This window comes from Macaca thibetana, chromosome 1 (assembly GCF_024542745.1).
Source record: "Macaca thibetana thibetana isolate TM-01 chromosome 1, ASM2454274v1, whole genome shotgun sequence".
Classification (NCBI taxonomy): domain Eukaryota; kingdom Metazoa; phylum Chordata; class Mammalia; order Primates; family Cercopithecidae; genus Macaca; species Macaca thibetana.
Window position 1 is genome coordinate 145,024,534 of NC_065578.1, and position 21,515 is coordinate 145,046,048.

Here is a 21,515-nt window from a genome sequence, read left to right on the forward strand (position 1 = left end):
TTTTTTTTTTTTTTTTTAAATACAACCTTGTCAAAGTGTGAAGCCCATTCTTATCTGATGGGTCTAACAAAAACAGGTCATCAACCGGATTTGGCCCAGGCACCATGCTTTGCTGATCACTGATCCAGAGCTTCCTTTATTCTAAGGCCAGCTTAGCATCACTATGAAAGTGTAACTACTTGGGGCCTTCAGTGAAGGTATCTTTCAGCCCCTCAACTCTTGAGCTGTTTTGCTGACCTCATGGACGTTTACCTTATTCATATATAATTTAGTACTCAACAATAGAGTCACGGGATCTGCGTCAATATTTTTGGAGCCCTTTCCCCACACAGCTCTCTTCTTTCTAGCCACCTCAATCTTCCCAAACTCTGATCTGTGTCTACTCAACTCAGTGAGAGAACCAGGCATTCTGGGGGATCTCCTTACTGCACTGCAATCTGGAAAGTGCTCCCAGACAGAAAGATATGGCAGTTACATGGCTCACTTCATTTACTTCCCTTCTATAGTGGATCCTAGTTCTGTGCTATCCAAAAACCACTGCCTCATATATTCTGCCTCCCCATTTCTTAGTTATTTCAATAGGAGGGTATGTTTGATTTCAGGTACTCCAATGTCATGAAATGGAACTTCTCCCCAACAAGTATTTTAAAACATGTCTTTTCCTTTGGAAAGTTAAATTCAGAAAGAACTATAAATGGTGATTATTGTTGTTTAAAAGTCTTTCCGGGCCAGGTGTGGTGGCTCACGCCTGTAATCCCAACACTATGGGAGGCTGAAGTGGGCAGATCGCCTGAGGTCCAGATTTCGAGACCAGCCTGACCAACAGGGAGAAACCCTGTCTCTACTAAAAAACTACAAAATTAGCCAGGTGTGGTGGCACATGCCTGTAATCCCAGCTACTTGGGAGGCTGAGGCAGGAGAATCACTTGAACCCAGGAGGCAGAGGTTGTGGTGAGCCAAGATCATGCCACTGCACTCCAGCCTGGGTGACAAGAGCAAAATTCTGTCTCAAAAAAGAAAAAGTTTGTCTGATTTTTCCTTTCTCCTGTGTTTTTTCTGCTATTATATAAGAGCAAGTTGTACAAGCCTCATCCTTAGATTACTGTAACAGGTAGATTGTAAACATATTTGAATTCAGTGATCATATCTTATATTTGTTATCTCAAATGGGTCCTTGCTATGTCTTCTCAGGTAAGTCTAGACTTATTTTATTTTATTAAAATATTTTTTTAAATTAAAACTTTTTTTTTCAGGGGTAAACATGAACATGGGCTCTACTACCACAAATCATGCAGTCAAGTTTCCAGCATTTGGGGAAATCGCAAGGGTCAGCATACCTGGAGTGCAGTGGATGAGCTTAGCCCTGGAAAAACCACCTTTGGAATCATAGTATGTCCCCTGACAGGTAAGTATTAGATTTTTATGTGTTTTTGTTATTTATTTATTTATATATTTTACAGACAGGGTCTCGCTCTGTCACCCAGACTGGAGTGTAGTGGCATGATCATAGGTCACTGCAGCCTTGACATCCTGTGCTCAAGTGATCTTCCCAATTCAGCCACCCGATTAGCTGGGACTACAGGTGTGTGCTACCACATCTGGCTAATTTTTAAACTTTTTTTTAGTAGAGATGAGATCTCAGTATGTGGCCCAGGCTGGTCTTGAACTCCTGGGCTCTAGAGATCCTCCCACCTCAACCTCCCAAAGTGCTGGAATTACAGGTGTGAGCCCCTGTGCCCAGCCCCTAGACTTCTATTTTTGTCTTCTTTAAGCAGCTCTATAATTAAGAGCATATAGACTTCAATTTTTAATACATACTTTTTTGTTCATATGTTGAGATGTCAAAGCACCAAACATCTGAACTTTGAAAATAATAATAGGTAAGATACTATGGAAACAATATTTATAATAAGATGAAATGTAACATTTATGGAACTAGACCATATGCTAAACATGTTTTATATCTTATCTAATCCTCACAACATTTCTATGAAATAAAGTATTTTATTTCCCATTAGATCAATAAAGGGATTATGAAACCATACCATTAATTATCTCCTAAACACTCTGAGTTTGGTAGATCTCATATTTTTCCAACTTACTATTTCATTAACCAAGGCACTAGAAATCCAACATGGGGTACCCATTGCCATTTTAAAGACAGCATAACTTGATGAGTAATAGCATAAACTAAATTCTAGCTCCATCATTTACTATATACATGACCTTGGTAACTTATCTTCTTAGTACCCCAATTTCTGAAGGAAATTAAAAGTAAAAATAGAAATGTTCTTCCCAGTGCTTATGTGCTTAGGTTGGGAAATTTATTTTCTCACCTGGAAATATCAATTCCAATGATAGGAATGGTAGCTCTGATAGGATGTAGAATTATGTAACACTCTGGCAAGATCTCCTGAAAACAGTCTGGGAAACCAGCCTGCTTGCCTAATGACTTATCCTCCTGGGCATCTGGCCTCCTGGTCTCAATGCCTTTCCAATTGTAAACAAAACAAATTTAGTAGGCTCCACCTATTATTTCTCAAAAACCACCTCCCAACTTGGCCCAACTGCCATGCTCGCGAGAGCTGTCCTGTGGAATGTGGAGGCTGTGTAAAGACAGAGGTCCAGCACTATGGCTCAAGTAAAGGAAAGGCCATTGACTCAATGCCTATCTACTCTTCGGCTGACTTAAAGTCACTCTGTTAAATGCGCAGCCTCTAGGAATATAATAATTCTGCCTACTCTAGCTTTAAAGGTGAATTTTGCAATTTTTGAAAAGGTCCTTAGAATCACATTGCAGAATTAAAGGGTGTATTATAATTATCAATATCAATAGTAATAAAAGTTTATTAAAGGTCATTAAAATGAAAGGGGATGGCTCTAGATCCCATCAATCTGAATTGACTCCCTCCTCTTGTGTCAATTAGAAAACTCAGATAATGGTTCTATGGGGGAGTACAGGGAAAATTTAATTACGAAAGTTTAATGGGCCACTATCTACTTCCTGCCAGATTAAAAACTGATGATTTACACAATTTTAGATACTACGACAGGCTTTTCTAACAAAACATGTTGCAGAGTAATGTAAAAGTTTACTGAGAGCATTCTATTCGTTTTTAAACAATGCCAGCAAAAGCCACATTTGCATGCTTCTTTTAAAAAACCAGGCCACCACTGAAGGTATATATTATTTACTAATGCTTACAACCCTAAAATAAGCAGCAATCAGAAAATGCAGATTTTTTCACATATATATTAATTAAAAATAAAATTAAATCTTTCATCCTATTGGAACTGGGGAAAGGGAGACATGTTGGGGTGGGATGGGAATAGATTTGAAGCCATTGAGGAAAGGAAAAAAGTTTTAATGTTTCTGACTCTTGTTTTTTATTGAGAGCTTTCTACCTGGGATCTCAGCATCTCATCCATTTCCCCTGATCTAGGGTTGCCTGTGCCCAACACAGAGTGATAGGCTCTCTGGAAAACAGAATTTGAAGGATATGATTGTAGAGAAAAGAAATGACACAGGAGAGAAGAGAAGTAAAAGAAATAAGAAGCTATAAGAAATAATAACTATGACTTACTTTTTAAATGGTGTAGCATGGGATCATTGAGGTGTTAGTTCTCTAACCTTGTTTGGAAAATACAGGATATCCAGAACACTTACATAAAGCACACAGACACTTTTGAATTTAATGATGAATTTAAGATTGTTAGCAAGTCCTCTAGATCTGCACTGTTCAATATAGTAGCCACTACCTGCATGTGGCTACTGAGCACTTACAAAATCCTTAGTTCAGACTGAGATGTGCTGCAAGAGTCAAATAAAAACCAGATTTTAAGGCTTAGTATTTTAAAAAGGATGTAAAATGTTTCAATAATGTTCACATTGATTACATTTTGAAATGATTGAGCTATTGGATTGAATAAGATCTATTATTAAAATTAATTTTACATGTTTCTTTTTACCTTTTTAAATGTGGATACTAGGAAATTAAAAATTAATATGTGGCTTGAATCCTATTTCCATTGAAGAGTGCTTTTCAGATATTTAATATGACACTCAGGGAAGTGACGGATTTTAGGATGCAACTCCATGGCTTGGAGAATACTTTTAGAGACCACCAGGACTCACTTTTGAGGACTGAGCCTGAGATCCGGCTCAGGAACAGCACGAGAACGCAGGGAAGTGTGATACTGTGAAGTGTCAGCTCACCTCACAGCTAGAGGGTCTCAAGAGGTTTCTGAGAAGATACGGTAGTGTCACAACATACACATCTTCAACTTATGTTAAAGGAACGAGAGAAACAGAGGAACACTTAGACTGAGCTGGAGAGCACATAGGACCTAAGTAGAACTGGTGAATCTGCAGTGTCCGCCATTGCATTCTTTCACCACATGCCCCAGAGTGAACAAGTGTGAAAGAGACATAGAAACCTCATGTTTCTTCAATATCAGCTCCTTTGAGCTTCCCATGGTGTGGAACTCTTATGTTGAGTATTATTCTAGAGCTCAAAAAACACTAACCTGGCCCGGGGCGGTGGCTCATGCCTGTAATCCCAGCACTTCGGGAGGCCGAGGCGGGCGGATCATGAGGTCAGGCGATCGAGACCATCCTGGCTAACACGGTGAAACCCCGTCTCTACTAAAAATACAAAAGATTAGCCGGGCGTGGTGGCGGGCGCCTGTAGTCCCAGCTACTCAGGAGGCTGAGGCAGGAGAATGGCATGAACCCGGGAGGTGGAGCTTGCAGTGAGCCGAGATCGCGCCACTGCACTCCAGCCTGGGCGACAGAGCAAGACTCCATCTCAAAAAAACAAAACAAAACAAAACAAACAAATGAACAAACAAAAACACTAACCCATGCTAACTTGTTCACATCACGCTGTACATTAAAAAATATCCATTGTTCCAACACTGGAGAAGATGACGGCTGTGTTGAATTTATAGAGACTATATATTGTATATTCAGGGTGCTATATAAGAGGTTTTTTTTACTATATATGGTGAAAGCCATGTACAGTTAAGATTACCCTGGAAAATCCTGTATATATGGAATTTTCACCACGTATGAGTTTCATCGCATATAATGACTTCTCTGTATAAAAGAAACGTTCTCAAATTAAAAAGGAAAACCTGGGAAGTGGGTTATTTGGAGAAAAGTTAGCCCATCTTCCTACACCATGCGCTAAAACAAGTTCTGCATAAATTTAATAGTTCAATGTAGACATAAAAGCACTAAAAATCAAAATGAAACAAAAAATAGAAGAACACATAGTTGAATATTTATCTGGATTAGAAAACAAAACACTTTTTAAAAATGCATACGGACAATAAACAGAGTTTCAAAGGATAGCATGGATAAATTTGACCAAATAAAAATTTAGAAGTTTTGGATGTAGAACAAATGAAAATTTAAGTCAAACAACTAAAATGTGAAAATTATATGTAATAAATCTGACTGATAATGGATTAATATATTTAAAATCTATAACAGCTGTTATAAATAAGAGACATTAATTTCAGTTAGAAAATGAGAGATAGGATATAAACTGGCAATCTATAGTGCAAAAGTACAGTGGAAGCATTTTGAAATTCAACTTTATTTGTAATAAATAGCTGCTAATTAAATAATAATACAATATGATATTTATAACAAAAATTATAACTAGATGTTTAAAAAGATGGTAAGATATAAATTATTTACATTCAATGCATAGGAAATAATGTAACTATTTTCAAATAGTTGTGTTGGAAAGTTATATTTTCAGTTTTTTTAAGAATAAGAATAATGCTGTCAATAAAAAGCAGACTTCTAAATTATATATACTATATGATCCGTTTATGTAAAATACATATAAATTCTCATCGGAATAAGATTTAAATCATAAAAAGTAAAATATTATTAATGGGAAATATATCTCTTAGTTATGCAGTTACAAATGATTTTTATTTATACGTTTCCATTTTGACATTTTCCTGATGAGCTTATACTACTTTATCACACAAAAATTATTTAAGAAAAATAATTCAATATAACTAGTGATTAAAGAATTCAAATTACATCAGTATCAAGTTATCATTTTTTCTCTGAAATCAGCAGTGAATAAGAGCAACTAAGGGTGAGTTGGTAAGACAGAGCCCCTGGCTGCAATGTTGCATGACCAGGGATTAAGAGCTGTCAATACAGTACCGCGACAGTCAGGAATTAATCGTAAGGGATTAACCTGAAATTTGGGCAAAAATTCATTGTATCAAGGCGTTAATTAAAATTAGAATAGAACATTAGAAATAAGCCAAGCATTCAACAGTGGTGGCTTACCTAAATGAGAGTCAGCCATACAATGATCTATTAAATAGTCATCAAAAAGGTATTTGGGGAGTGCTTTCAATGACGTGGGGGATATTCATGGCATTCCACTGAAAGCAAAAATTAAAATGCAAAACTGTATATACTATGTAATCCCATTATGCAAAATATTATATTGCATACTGAGAAAAGACTGAAAGGAATCACGGTAAAAGATTAATAGTAGTTATCTCTGAATTATAACATGATTAATTGTTTTTTTCTTATGGCTAATTTTAATTTTTTCTTTATCATTTTCTATGTTTTCCAAGTTTAAAAATCACAAAAAGTGTTTTTAAATGGTTTTGATCCTAAAGAGCTGTGTTTAGTGTGCAGCTAAGATGCTCCTCAGTGGTTGCACTGAATGGTCCAGGGACTGAGGAATCCATAAACTAGAAGAAAGACTGGTTGCCATAGGAGGTGTGATCAGGAGCTGCTGCCAAGAGGGGAAGCATTCATGGCTGCTGGGGAAGGATGCCCCGGCCAGAGTAGCAGCTTCCAGGAGCAGCTGTCAGGAGACTTCACAGAGAAATGCCTTGGGAGCAATGCATGGTCTTTATGCAGGAAGGCCACCAACCTCTCCATCCGCCTCACCAGTGGTATCATCCAAATGAAAAGGGCCAGTTTTTCTCTTGCTCAACTTGCCTGCTTAGGGAAGAGTGAAGACTGTAGACTTTTCATTATAATCCTCCCTGAGGAGAGAAAAAAAAAATTTTTCTTTTGGAAATCTGGCGATAGCTGATGCCCAGTCTAGGTTGGTCCTTACAGATCGTGAGTAATAATAACTGAGCCTTTTCCTCAGTTTCCAGCCAGAATCATATAGCCTGGGGAAAGAGAGTTGGAGGAAAGAGTTATGTATTTTAAATGCTTGCTAATTTTAAACATTCTTTATTTTATAAATCATTTAGAGTATATGAATTATATACATACCAAAAAAGTTTTTGTCCTAGAGTTCATCAGCAAAAAAGTATTGTACAACTCCCTTACATAAAAGTTTTTACCTGAAATTTATATAATACTCTAATATACTAATAGTATGTTTACTATAAAACATGTATAAACTACGTAAAAGTTACATAAAAGTTTTTACCTGAAATTTGTATAATACTCTAATATACTAGGAGTATGTTTACTATAAAACATATATAAACTATGTGTGTGTGTATATATATAGTATGTACATATAAAACCTACATAAAATAGAAATTTAAAAGGGATAAGATAGATAAGATCAACAACATTAAAAATAGTTTTTATTTTATTTCCTGATGCTATAAAGAGTATAATATAATAGGAACTGTGGTTAAATATGCTTCATTAATTTTGAAAGAAATTTTGTTAATTCTATGTAACATAGTTATTTGAAGATCTGGTTTTTAAGCCTTTATTTTAGCAGAGTTTTAAGGGGATGTCATTGCTGGGAAAGAGGCATCTCATGAAGAAAGATAGATCCAAATGGAAGAAGTTCATTGTTGGCTCATCTTACTAAATTATGATGCTCATTTTTCAATCCCAAGCTCCAATTATGCAAAGGTATTTATTGTTGGCAAGGCTGTCAGGAAACAGACACTCTCATACATTGCTGGTGGGAGTGTAAATTGGTACAACATTTATGAAGATAATTTGGCAGTATCTTTCAAAATTACAAATGCACACACTTTTTGATCCAGATATTCGACCTCTTAAGAATGTATCCAACAGCCATAGGAGCATGTGTGTAAATGGCACATAAAACATGGCTATCCAATACAATGCTATGTGCACTAGCAAAAGACTGGAAACAACATAAATATGTATCACTTGGGGACTGCTACATCAATCATGGCATATCTATAAAAAGGAATATTTCAAATCTTTTGGGTAAATACCCAGAAGTGGGATTGCTGAATCATATGGTAATTCTATTTTTAGTTTTCTAAGGAACCTCCATACAGTTTTCCATAATGGCTGTACAAATTTACATTTCTACCAACAGTGTACAAACATTCCCTTTTCTCCAAATGCTCATCACTTGTTATTACACAGTATGGTGAATATAGTTAATAATAGAGTATTGTACATGTCAGAATTACTAACAGTAAATTTCAAATATTCTAGCAAAAAAAATTGTTAAGTATTTGAGGTGATGGGTATTTTAACTGGCTTGATTTAATTATTTCATATAATGTTCATAAGTCATAACATTACTTTGTACTACCATAAATTTATATAATTATAAGTTGTTAATTTACAATAAAAAATGAAAATATTATGCAGCCATTAAGAAGAGCACAAAAAGTCTTTACAAATTGATATGGAACTATCTCCACAACATAGCAAATAAAAAAATTAAGATGTAAAATGTTTTGGGATGCAACTATTTTTATTATAAAAGAGAGGGGTAGGCTGGGCATAGGTGGCTTATGCCTGTAATCCTAGCATTTGGGGAGGCCAGGGTAGGCAGATTACTTGAGCCCAGGAGTTCAAGACCAGCCTGGGCAATACAGTAAGACTCCATCTTACACACACACAAAAAGAGAAAGACATTAGCCAGGTGTGGTGGTGCATGCTTTTAGTCCCAGCTACTAAGAAAGGGCTGAAGTAGAAGGACTGCTTAAGCCCAGGAGTTCGAGGTGGCAGTGAGTTATAATTGTGCACTGCACTCCAGCCTGGGTGACAGAGTGAGACCCTCTCTCCAAATAAAATAAAACAAAATAAAAAGAGAGTGTGTTGGAAGGCAAATATGGAGAAATGCCAGCTTGTAGTGTACGCATAGTATATCTCTAGAAGAACCATAAGAAACTAGTACCGCTGGCCAGGCGTGGTGGCTCATGCCTGTAATCCCAGCACTTTCGGAGGCCGAGATCGGCGGATCATGAGGTCAGGAGATCGAAACCATCCTGGCTAACATGGTGAAAACCCGTCTCTACTAAAAATACAAAAAATTAGCCAGGCAAGGTGGCGGGTGCCTGTAGTCCCAGCTACTCGGGAGGCTGAGGCAGGAGAATGGCGTGAATCCGGAAAGTGGACCTTGCAGTGAGCCGAGATCGTGCCACTGCACTCCAGCCTGGGCGACAGAGCAAGACTCTGTCTCAGAAAAAAAAAACAAAAAAACAAAAAAAAGCTTAGTACTGCTGATCATCTCCAGGATGTGGACTGGGATGGGAAACCAGAATGGGAGGATGATTTTTCATACTTTATGCTCTGAAGTGGTTTGGATTTTATACACTATGAAGGTATCATCTTAAAAAAAAATTTAGGTTATTAAAAAGAATTGTTTTTATAAAATTAATCACATTGATAACATCCTGTAGCATGTAAACTGAAATATATTGCAGCTGACAAATGAAGGCCTGAGAGATGTGCTGTCCACCATTGCATCGTAGAGCTTTCACCTCTTCCCTCAGGATGTGGCAGGTTCTACATGTCACATAGGAACCAAAAGGGCAAGTGGTATCCATCTCTGTATTAAAGGTTAGCAAAGCTTAATTTTTTGTTTATTTATTTGTTTTTTTTTGGAGATAGGCTCTCTCTATGTTGCCCAGGCAGCTCTTGAATTCCTGGGCTCAAGTAGTGAGCCTCTCACTTCAGCATCACAAGCAACCGGGACTACAGGCAGGCCATCACACCTGGCTTTTTCCTCTGACAATTTATACATAAAATGAATAAAAATAAAAGTTGTATTGTTACGATTCTTATTTTATTATCTGTAGCTAAGGCAGGAGTGTCCAATTTTTGGTTTCTCTGGGCCACCTTGGAAGAAGGAGAATTGTCTTGGGCCACACATAAACTACACTAACATTAGTGATAGCTGATGAGCTAAAAAATGGCAAAAATATCTCATAATGTTCTAAGAAAGTTTGCGAATTTGTGTTGGGCTGCATTCAAAGCCATCCTGGGCAGCATGCAGCCTGCGGGCCATGGGTTGGACAAGCTTGAGTTAAAGGATTCCCACAAATCCTGTGGATGCAGGCACCCTGCTTTGGGGGAACTGGTTCCAGATCTATCAAAAGTCATAGTACCATTGGTAAAATAGCCAAACATTAGCATAAACTAAGAGGTAATAATTTATTAATGCATCCTACACATTGGTAATACTCAACTTTTTCCACAACACAAATTCTACGTAGTAAAAGCTATACACCAAGTCAGTGAGGGGGTAACATACTTCAGAAGTCTTTGTGCCGTCCTATTTCTGTGGCACATACACTCACCATGTGCTACAGTCAAGTCCCTTTGGACATTAAAATGGAGTAACTACTTTTGATTAATCATTTAACATCAGAAATATTTTCCTTTAAAACAAAGAGACATTTATGCAAAGGACAACAAAGGAGGTGCCCCAAAGCAAAACAAACAGAAAAACTCAATTTGCTCTGTTTCTTTCTCTAGCTAGGTTCCAGTGTTCCATACTGAAGAATTTTGCCTTATAAATGCAGGGTTGAGTTGTCAGTTCTAATTTAGGTGGATGTAGACAGTTTTCCACAGCAGCTCTCTGGCCTGAAGCTGTCTATCTGGCTTCTAGACACCATTGTGTCAACAGCATGTCCTTGAACATTTCAGGTGCAGATACAGTTAGTGGTTTATACCAGAAACAAGACAGCAGAAACTAAGAAACTAAGACACCAAGCAAGTGGAGCCATGTGATAGCAGTAGATATTTGAAAGTCCTTGTAGTCTTGTGTTGTAAGATGTCCAATGAGTCCAGATGAAATACATAAAAATAGTTATCCTATGGACACTTAGTAAATATATTGCAGAGTGTTGTTTTCCAAAGCATGTTAATATTTTCTGGGAGGAGGAAAGTGAACCACAAATAGTGAGAATATAAACTGCAGAAACATTGTCCAGTATGCATCACGAAACAGACGGTGTGCTGTGCCTTTTCCACATTTTCGTTTGCAAGCCTTAAACTCAAAATTAGACTGGCACGTTCCATCTTGCCCATTTGACCAATGCTTAGACACCCAAGATTCATCTGGATTGTAGCTTCCTGATTGTAGTCTTCTCAAATTTATGAATTTCCACTCCAGTCCCTAGGAATGCAGAATTATTTGCTCCCTCTCCTGTCCTAAAGGCACTTTTAAGCAATGTCTGTTCTTGCAATTGTGTGTTACATTCTGGCTTTGTCCACATCTGCCTTCCTACTGAAGTGAGCTTCTCAGGCAATGACTGTGCCTTACTCACATTTGATTATGTTTTCTAGTGCCTAGTGCTATGCCTGACATTTTTAGATTATTTGTAAAAGTAGATTTTAGAGTAAATAATTACAATTTGACTTGAGTATATACACAGAAATCTTTCCTCTCAAATAATTGTTACATTCCTTTGGTTTTTCTAGTTATCTTTTCAACAACATTTTTGTGTAGTCTGTGGCCTACTGTAATTATTGCAGCTGTAAATGCTTCTTTGTGCATTCGTAAAGTTGTGGATACATTTTTGGACTATAGTTAAGAAAATAGCTTGGCACATAATAATCAATGACTAGAAAAGAATGGAATCTGACGTCAGGACCACTTTCTCTAGGCTATCGAATAATTTTTAGTAAGAAAATTTTCTCTCCACCTCCAGGATCTATGGTAAACAAGTTAGAGTAACCCAGGGCAACTGGGGCAAAACTTAAGTTGGCAGAATGTTTTCCTTGTAGTTTCCCAATTACCATTTCCCTGTTTCTTACCATCTACCCTCCAGATTCGATACACCTTTCATTTCATTTTTTTAACCAAGTGCCTATCTATGTGTCATATGCAAAATCATGTTTCTTTTGTCTGGAAATCATTTGAAGAAAAAACAAATCTTTAGATATAAACTCATCAGGATTTAAAGTTAATGAGCATTTTCATTTGAATAGAAAAATCTTAAAAGAACAATTTTTTAATATTAATTATCTTTGAGAATAATAAAAGTCTTTATTGAATGATTAAGATGTGATATTATAAAAAGAGCCTGGAACTAGGAATCAAGAGATGGAGAGCTATCCATCACTAATTTACCCTTTATATCATAGATTCTAAGACATGTTTGATGCAAGTGAACTGAAAGTTTGTGCCCTCCCCCCTCCCAAATTATTATGTTGAAACCCTGATCCAAAAGTGATGGTGTATGGAGTTGAGGTCTTTGGGAGGTAATTAGGTCACAAGGGTGGAGTCCTCATAAACGGAATTGATGCCCTTATAAGAAGAGGCCAGAGGCCAAGTGCTGCGGCTCACGCATGTAATTCCAGCACTTTGGGAGGCTGAGGCAGGCGGATCACGAGGTCAGGAGATCGAGACCATCCTGGCTAATGTGGTGAAATCCTGTCTTTACTAAAAATACAAAAAATTAGCCAGGCATGATGGCAATGTGCCTGTAGTCCCAGCTACTCAGGAAGCTGAAGCAGGAGAATTGCTTGAACTCAGGAGGCAGAGCTTGCAGTGAACCAAGATCGCGCCACTGCACTCCAGCCTGGACAACAGAGTAAGATTCCATCTCAAAAAAAGAAAAGAAAAGAAAAAAAAAGAGGTCAGAGAGCCATCTAGTTCATTTCCTGCCATACGAGGACATAATGAGAAGTTGGCCATCCGCTACTTAGAAAATGGCCCGGGCCAGGCGCGGTGGCTCAAGGCTGTAATCTCAGCACTTTGGGAGGCTGAGGCAGGTGGATCAACTGAGGTCAGGAGTTTGAGACCAGCCTGACCGACATGGAGAAACCCCATCTCTACTGAAAAAAAAAAAAAGAAAAAAAAATACAGAATTAGCCAGGCATGGTGACGCAAGCCTGTAATCCCAGTTAGTCAGGAGGCTGAGGTAAGAGAATCTCTTGAACCTGGGAGGCAGATGTTGTGGTGGGCTGAGATGTCACCATTGCACTCCAGCCGGGGCAACAAGAGTGAAACTGTCAAAAAAAAAAAAAAAAAAAAAGGAAAAGAAAAGAAAAGAAAAGAAAAGAGAATGGCCCTCAGTAGAACTCAACCATGCTGGCACCCTGATCTCAAATTTCCAACCTTTAGAACTGTAAAACATAAATTTCTATTGTTTCTAAGCCACTCAGTCTATGGTACTTTGTTATAGCAATATGGGCTGAATAAGATATTTGGTCATCTTTTAATATCCCTGAAAACAGGATGGTTATGATCAATGACATATTGTAATTTAACTGACAGTGCTTTTTCTTTATTAGTGGTGCATAAAATAAGGCACAATGCGTAGCATTTTGTTCATTGAAACATAGTAAATATGATGTTTGACAATTCATTATCACATTTTTTCATTCTGGTATTTAATAAATGTTTATCCAGCACCTATTATGATCTACTGTACTTGGCCTTGGAAACTCAGGAACAGTTTTTATCCTAAAGTTTAAAATCTATTAAAAGTATAGGGGATGGTGACTCTGTATCTGTTTTCTCACAATAAAATGAAGGAGTTAAACTAGATGATTTCTAACATTGACTTTAACATTTTACAGTCTTTAAAAATTAAATTATATGAAAAGCCTTTTGAACACTTTTTTTTCTATAAGAACAATCTTTTGTTACATTTTGCATTATCTTATGGTTGGGAGGGACACTAATATTTATCTTGTACCAAATACTATAATAGCTGATTCACATGCGTTAATTTTTTTAAATTCTTATACTTTTGTCAGATGAGTGTTATCCCCATTTTGCAAAACAACAACAAAAAACTATAGTAAATATTTTAAAGAATCTACAAAAATGATGAATTTAATGGATAAAAGGGTGGGAAATCCTCAATGAGATATGAACACTGTAAAATCTGAATAAACTGAAAATCTTGGGACTAAAAGTTATAATATTTGAAATTAAAAATTGGCTTAATGCAACTAAGCAATGATTAGACATAGCAGAAGAAGGGACCCAGTAGAAATGATCCCAATTGGAAAGTATTTTAAGTTTTAAAAAATGAACAGAGCCCCCCAGTGACCTGTAGGAGAGTATCAAGTGGTCTAAAATATATCAAAGAGTTCCAGAAAGGAAAGAGAGAAAGAGAATGGGACATAAAGACATAAAAAAATTGGCTAAAAATTTCCTAATGTATTCAAAAACAGCAATCTACAGATTCAGAAACTGAATAAACCCCAAGCAGAATAAATACTACTAGAATAACACGTTATAGTCAAACTGCAGAAAACCAAGGATAAGATAAAAATTCTAAAATCAGTCCAAAAAAAAAAAAGATGCATTATCCGCAGTATGCTGGAGCTGGTTTGTACTGACTCATGAGAGCTGATTGTGTATGCCACAATCTATACTCACAATCTAAACTCTGCGCTCTATGATGTGATGTTGGTACCTTGAAATTGGCCACAGTCAGGGCATTTACACTGTGGAAATCAGCAAACACTGCAAATCAGGCTGTTTCCCCCACAGAGAACCAATTGTTAAACATCTACCATCTCACTACTGCACATTACATATGGGAGAACAGCAATAAGAATGATAGATGATTTCTCATCAGAAACAATGGAGGTCAGAAGAAAATAAAGTACATTGTTAAAGTATTAAAGAAATTGCCAATCTAAAATTGTATCTTGAATAAATATATATTTCATACATGAAGGTAAATTACAGATATTTCCATGTATCAGAGCTAAGAGATTGTCATCGGCTGAACTATACTACTAGTGGTTCTTCAAGTTGAAGGAAAAATTTGGATCTGGGAAGAGAAGAGCACTGAAAATGGTAATTATAAAATAATATTTTCTTCCTTATCTCAAATTTTAAAAACTTGAGTAGACTTGTTAAAAAAAATAACAAAATTTTAGGGTAAGGTCCAGGTCATGTGAGGTGAAATACATAATAACATTGCTCAATGGATGGGAAGAAGTCTGAGTGAAAATATAGTGTTACAAGATTCTTACACTGTGTGTGAAGTGGGTAATACTAATTCCAGGTAGACTACGATTAGTTAAAAACACAAATTGGAATCTCTAGAGGAACCACTAAAAAATACAAAGAGATACGAGTAAAAGCCAATGGAGTAGATAGAATGGGATACTAAAATATTTGTTTAATCTGAAATATTTCCAAAAGGTGTAATGAAAGAAGAAAGAACAGAGTGGATGAATATAAAGCAGATAGAAAGACTGTAAATTTAACCAAATCTTATCAATAATCCATTAAATATGAATGGAATAAGCACTTCAGTTCAAAGGCAAATATTACCAGATAATTAAAATAAGACAACTTTTTACTACCTACAAGATACATACTTAAAATATGAAGAACACAAACAAATTGAAAGCAAAAGGACAGAAAAAGCTACACCAACTGAAACTAAACACAAGACTGTCAAGCTCATATTATTATCAAAGTATATTTCAAGAGTGCTATTGACAGAGAAAAAGGGTCATTTTATAATGACAAAACAGTCAATTTGCAAACAAGGCATAACAATCTTAAATATGTTTGAATCTAATAACATAACTTTTTTGACTTACAGACAAGCAAAACTGAATCATAGTTGAAGATTATAACATCTCTTTCTAGACAGTAATAGGGAAAACTGGGAATGGGAACTCACTGGACTATCTTTACAATTTTTCTGTATGTTTTAAACTGTTCTACAATAAAAAGTTTGCTAAGACCTGTAATCCCAGCACTTTGGGAGGCCAAGATGGGTGGATCATGAGGTCAGGAGATTGAGACCATTCTGGCTAAGATAGTGAAAACCCAACTCTACTAAAAATACAAAAAATTAGCCGGGCGTGGTGGCAGGCACCTGTAGTCCCAGCTACTGGGGAGGCTGAGGCAGGAGAATGACGTGAACCTGGGAGGCAGAGCTTGCAGTGAGCCGAGATCACACCACTGCACTCCAGCCTGGGTGACAGAGCAAGACTCCATCTCAATTAAAAAAAAAAAAAAAAGTTTGTTAAGAAAAAAACAGAATGAAATGGAATGACAGAGTTGAAAATTACAATAACCTAAATGAAAAATTTACTAGAGAAGCTCAACAGTAGATTTGAATTGGCAGAAGAATCAAAGAGCTTGTAGATAAATATAGATTATGCAATCTGAAGAGCAGAAAAAAAAAGAATAAAGAGAAATTAACAAGCTCCAGGGAATTGTGGGACACCATTAAGTACACGCATATACATATAATAAGATGACCAGAAAGTGAAGAGAAATAAAAAGGAACATGAATGTATGAATGATATTGATGAATGTATGAATGATAATATAAACACAACATATCAAAATTTGAGGGAACACCCTGAGAAGTGCTTAGAGGAAATTCATTGTTTTAAAATGACTATATTGGATAAGATAAAAGTTCCAAAATCAATTATCTAAGCTACCACCATAAAGAAGCTAGAAAAAGAAATGCTAGTTAAGCCCAAAGTAACTATAATAAAGGAAATAATGAAGATAAGAATGAAAAACAATGAAATATAAGTCAAAGAAAAAAATCAACAAAGTAGAAATTTGTTCTTTAAAAAGATTAATACAATTAATAAACCTCTAGCCAGACTGATCAAGGAAAAAGAAAAGAGAGAAAACATCCTTTGTCACTATTGGGAATGAAAGACGAGATATCACTACAGATCCTACAGACATTACATTTTGTTTGTTTGCTTGTTATTTTCTTAGTGGTTTCTCTAGGGCTTACAGTACATATCTTATTGCATCAAAATCTATTTCAGATTTATACCAACTTAATTTCAGTAAGATATAGAAAAATTACCTCATATGGCTCCCTATTTTTTCTCCTTTTTTGATATATTATTGTTGCACATACTGTATGTATATATATATTATAAACCCAATAGTACATTGTTGTACTTATTGCATTATATAATTTTCTATCTTCTAAATATGCTAGGAGAAGACAGAAGATCACAAATACATGTGTCATAAGTGAAGAAAGAGAAATAAATATGCAATTATGCTGTCTTTCCTTATTACCTACATAATTACCTTTATCAGAGTGCTTATGTGTGGGTGGGGGCAGGGTTTGTGTTTGTGTGTGTGTGTGTGTGTGTGTGTGTGTGAATTCAAATTACTCTCTGGTGCTACTTTTAGCCTTAAGAACTCCTTTAATATTCCTTTTAAGGCAGTTCTGCTAGAAATAAATTCTCTCAGATTTTGCTTATCTGGGAATGTCTTTATTTCACCTTTAGGAAGATAGTTTTGCTGAATACTTGGCTGACAGAGTTTTCATTTAGTCCTTTAAATATGTTGTCTCACTGATATCTGGCTGCCATTATTTCTGATGAGAAGTCAGCAATTTCTTTGTACATTATGAATCATTTTTCTCTGGCTACTTTTAAGATTTTTTTCTTTGTGTCTGTCTTTAGACAATTTGACCATAAAGTGTCTAGGTATGAATTTCCTTGAGTTGATTCTACTTGGAGGATGTGCTTGTTGACCCTCTTTAATGTGTGGATTAGTATTTTCCCTCAAATTTGGGAAGTTTTTAATCATTATTTTTTCAAATAATTTTATGTTTCTTCTCATCTTTCTACTATCATGCTTCTCTAATAAATTTCTCATTTAGGTTATTGTAATTTTCAACTCTATAATTCCATTTGGTTCTATTTTTTCTTAGGAAACTTTGTATTATAGAACAGTTTAAAATGTACAGAAACATTGCAAAGATATCACAGTGAGTTCCCAAGCTATTTCCCCTATAATTAACATCTAACATTAGTAAGGTACATTTGTTACAATTAAGAAACTAAGTTGATATGGTTCACACTTTCCTGTTTCTTTGCATGTCTTTTGTTAAAACTTGAACATTATGTATAATTTATTGAAGCAACTCTGGATACTGATTCCATACCTGTGGGGCTGTTTCTTGTTTGCTCAGCTGTTCGTTTATTTTTTTGCTGCCTGTTTGAACCAATCAGTGAAGTTTTTTTCCCTACATTTTTCAGTCTGTGATATCCCTCCTCAGGTTTTTCTCCTTGTTTTATCTCTTAGCTTCCTATGAGTCACCTTAGGTCATTAAAAGTCACTTCCTGGTCAAGGTTTGTGTATAAACCCCCTTAGCCTGTTCAATTTTCCCCCTTTGCTATCAGATGCGGTTGTATCTTGGAGACTGCTTTTACATTTCTGGCCGTGCATTTAGCCAGGAACTAGCAGCCCAAAAGTGCTATCACTGGCTACGCTTGAGAGAATGCAGTCTTGGGTATGCAATAGTCTTCCAGACTGTCAGGAATGAGTGTGGGTTATTTTTAATTCTAAATTTCCTGGAGCCACCTCTGGGCCAGAGTAGCTTGTTTAGTCAGTGGTTGGTCAAAGGTTTTACTGAAGCCCTTTGAACAAGTAAGTCTGCTGTCACTTGCTAACGGATCTGTGAGTGGTTTGGGAAATACTTTCAAATCTGCCCCTTGTCCTTCTCTGATTGGCCCAATGGTGTGGGTGCATCCTAGTGCTTACATTCAGCCTTGTAGATTGCAGAGTTGACTGTGATACCAGCAAAGCTCTTCTTGGCTATTCCTTTCCCTGGATTTATCTTCTAAATATCTAACTACACTGAGATATTGCTTGTTTCATGCAGCTAGTAGCCTCCTCTTAATTTCTGTCCACCAAGATTTTCACTGTTTTAGACAAGGATGTTAGGCATGGAGTTCTCTACATTCTGTACCAAATAAAATCAGTCCCCTTAGGCTGAGTTCTGGAGCTCTTCACAGTCTGCCTTTCCTCCCCTATGCATAACCTCAGAATTATTGCACTTTAGCTGTGGTGTGGACAGTGGCCCACTTTTTCCAGAATGACACCTCTGCAGACACAGAGGAAATGGTAACTCCTGGTCTTCTAGATTTGCCCTTCCTGACATTGAACCTCTGTTCCACAAGTTAGCTGGGACAGGGGTATGGAATATGGCAGAGGGGGAAGTGTTGACATTAAGCCCCAATAAATGAATGCGTACTGAAACTAACTTAAAAATTTGAATCTAAGAGCTGAGTGGGCAAAGGAAGTCCAATGTTTTGGGTTATGATCACTTAAAACAGAACTTCTACAACACTGAGCTGGGCTGAAAAATAACAATGGCCTGCCCCTTTCAGGGTAAAACCATAGCCCCTTAGAGCTGAGATGAGCTTCCATAAAATGTTGCTGGCTGAAGGGAGGATGTTGGGGACTAGACTATTGTTATTCTTACTGAGATAACAGATTTTCTTCAATTAGTGTTTCTCTATTTGCTATATTTTCATGGTCAATTTCTAGACACTTTATTTTTTTTTTCTTTTTATAATTTTTATCAGTTAAATGGTTGCTAGAGTGGGAAAAGGGTTGGCCAAGCTCCTTAAAAAATCATTACAAAAGTGCTGCCTCTGCAGATGTGAAAATTCAGTATTGGAATAATAAAAATAACTAAATGCCAATGTATTAATCAACTTGAATTAAATGAATAAATTTCTTGAAAACTACAACTTACCAATCACAAGAAATGTTTTTTACAAACCTGTATCTATTTTCTTTTGATATCGTAATTGATATAAGATGCTACACCCTAAAATAGATATTAGAATTCCTACTGGGGAGGATGGGTGGAAAGAAATGGTAGCATTCATTTAGTTTAATGGCTCACTTAGTTTTTAGTGGAACAGTTTTGCTATACACTACCCAGTTGGAAATATTTGAGAAATAAAGAGCATAATTTCTAAAATTATTTAAAGACTTGGCTACACTTTTGGCTTAGAAATATAACAACAAATTGCATTAAAAAGAAATCATAGACATAAATATGAAATCATTTGAAAATCAAAGAAACGATTTGTCATTTTATCTATTTCTTCAAATGGGTTTGAAGAGTAGTTCTAAGAGAGCTGCTTCATGTTGTTGCCGTTTCACCGCTACTCTTGAGAGTTCCTTGTAACCACCACTTTCTGACCTGTCTAATCTATACAATTAGTTGTGGGATATAAGTTTTCTACCTTTGTTATTATAAAGTTTCTGGAAGCCTCACTAGAAATGATGGAGTGAAGAGTATAACGTGAAAAGGATCATATTCTTTAAAAAAAGTCTGATAACATATACAGTTTATTCTAAATTGCTTGTTTTGTAGATCATTCATAAAAAATCAAGTAGAGAGTTGCTACAAATTTCCATGTAAAGTGTGCCCTAAAAGTTCCAAATACTCCTGTCTAAATGATCTAAATGTTGATAGTTAAAGTAGTATTCAATGTGGATAAACTGCCTCAATTCCCTCCTATACTTTGGGTGAGAAGACATCACCTGAGAGGAAATAACCGAGGAGGGTATCCTATAGGCACCTAACAGCTGCTCATTCTGAGGCTAGGAAACCATCATTAAGGATGATGAATGACAAAGTTGAAGGACAAGAGGTGAATTTGGCAGGTTATCCTGGAATGTGGTAATGGAATGTTGTAATAGCACTTGGATTGGCTTCAGTAATTCCATGTGCAGAAATTTCTGATGCATCTGGTGTCAAATTATTGAGTTTCATCTCCAAGAAGGCATGCTATTAAAAATCTACCTGGCTTGTATTGGCAGTAATGGGGATTTAATAAGAGTCAGTAAATAAATTAACCAAATTTTTCATATAGTTGAAAAGCACTATTATTTCAGATCTTTTGCCAGCCTTTAATACAATTTCATTTTCTTACAAACTTCTTCCAGACTCCATACTATAGTAATTAAATTTTTCACCCATTATTCCAGTCTACTGAGCTCTGTTGAAACCTGCTTTTATGATCCAATAGATAACTCCTTATTTCAGCTTTATGTTATCTCCAGATACGATCAACATGTCATCAGATACACTGTGCCCTAGTCTCCTCATCTATAAAGTGAGGGTAATAGTAATACCTAACCCAAAGGGTTCTAGCAAGTATTAAATGAGTTAATGTATACAAAGTTTAGAGTAAATTCAGTATTTTAAACATTATTACTGTTATTACTATTTAATAAATTGATTTAAAGTAATAAAGAATTCAAAGGCAAGACCAACTCCCATATGTCACTACTCCTGCTACTCCAAATCTCTTCCAGGAAATGGTGGTCAAATAACCAAAATGATTTGAGGGTTTTTGTTGGTTTGTTTATCGAGTGATATATCCTATTAGTTGGACCAGCACTCAGTTCATGCTGCTCCTCCTCACAAAAATAAAATGAGAGATTTTGTCACATAGGTTGCTCCAATCAAGAAGTATCATGTACTTTTCTGATACAGGTAAATAACCCAATCCAAACATGAAACAAATTGTTGTTATGTAACAG

At 36.1% G+C, this 21,515-nt stretch overlaps 1 non-coding gene across 1 annotated transcript; it reads right to left on the bottom strand.

Annotated features, from left to right (window-relative positions):
- Positions 1-1,250: 1,250 nt before the first annotated feature.
- On the bottom strand, positions 1,251-1,413 carry LOC126944259 (U1 spliceosomal RNA). Its single transcript, XR_007721989.1, has one exon. It is a non-coding gene; the product is annotated as a U1 spliceosomal RNA (small nuclear RNA).
- Between the last annotated feature and the right edge of the window lie 20,102 nt (positions 1,414-21,515).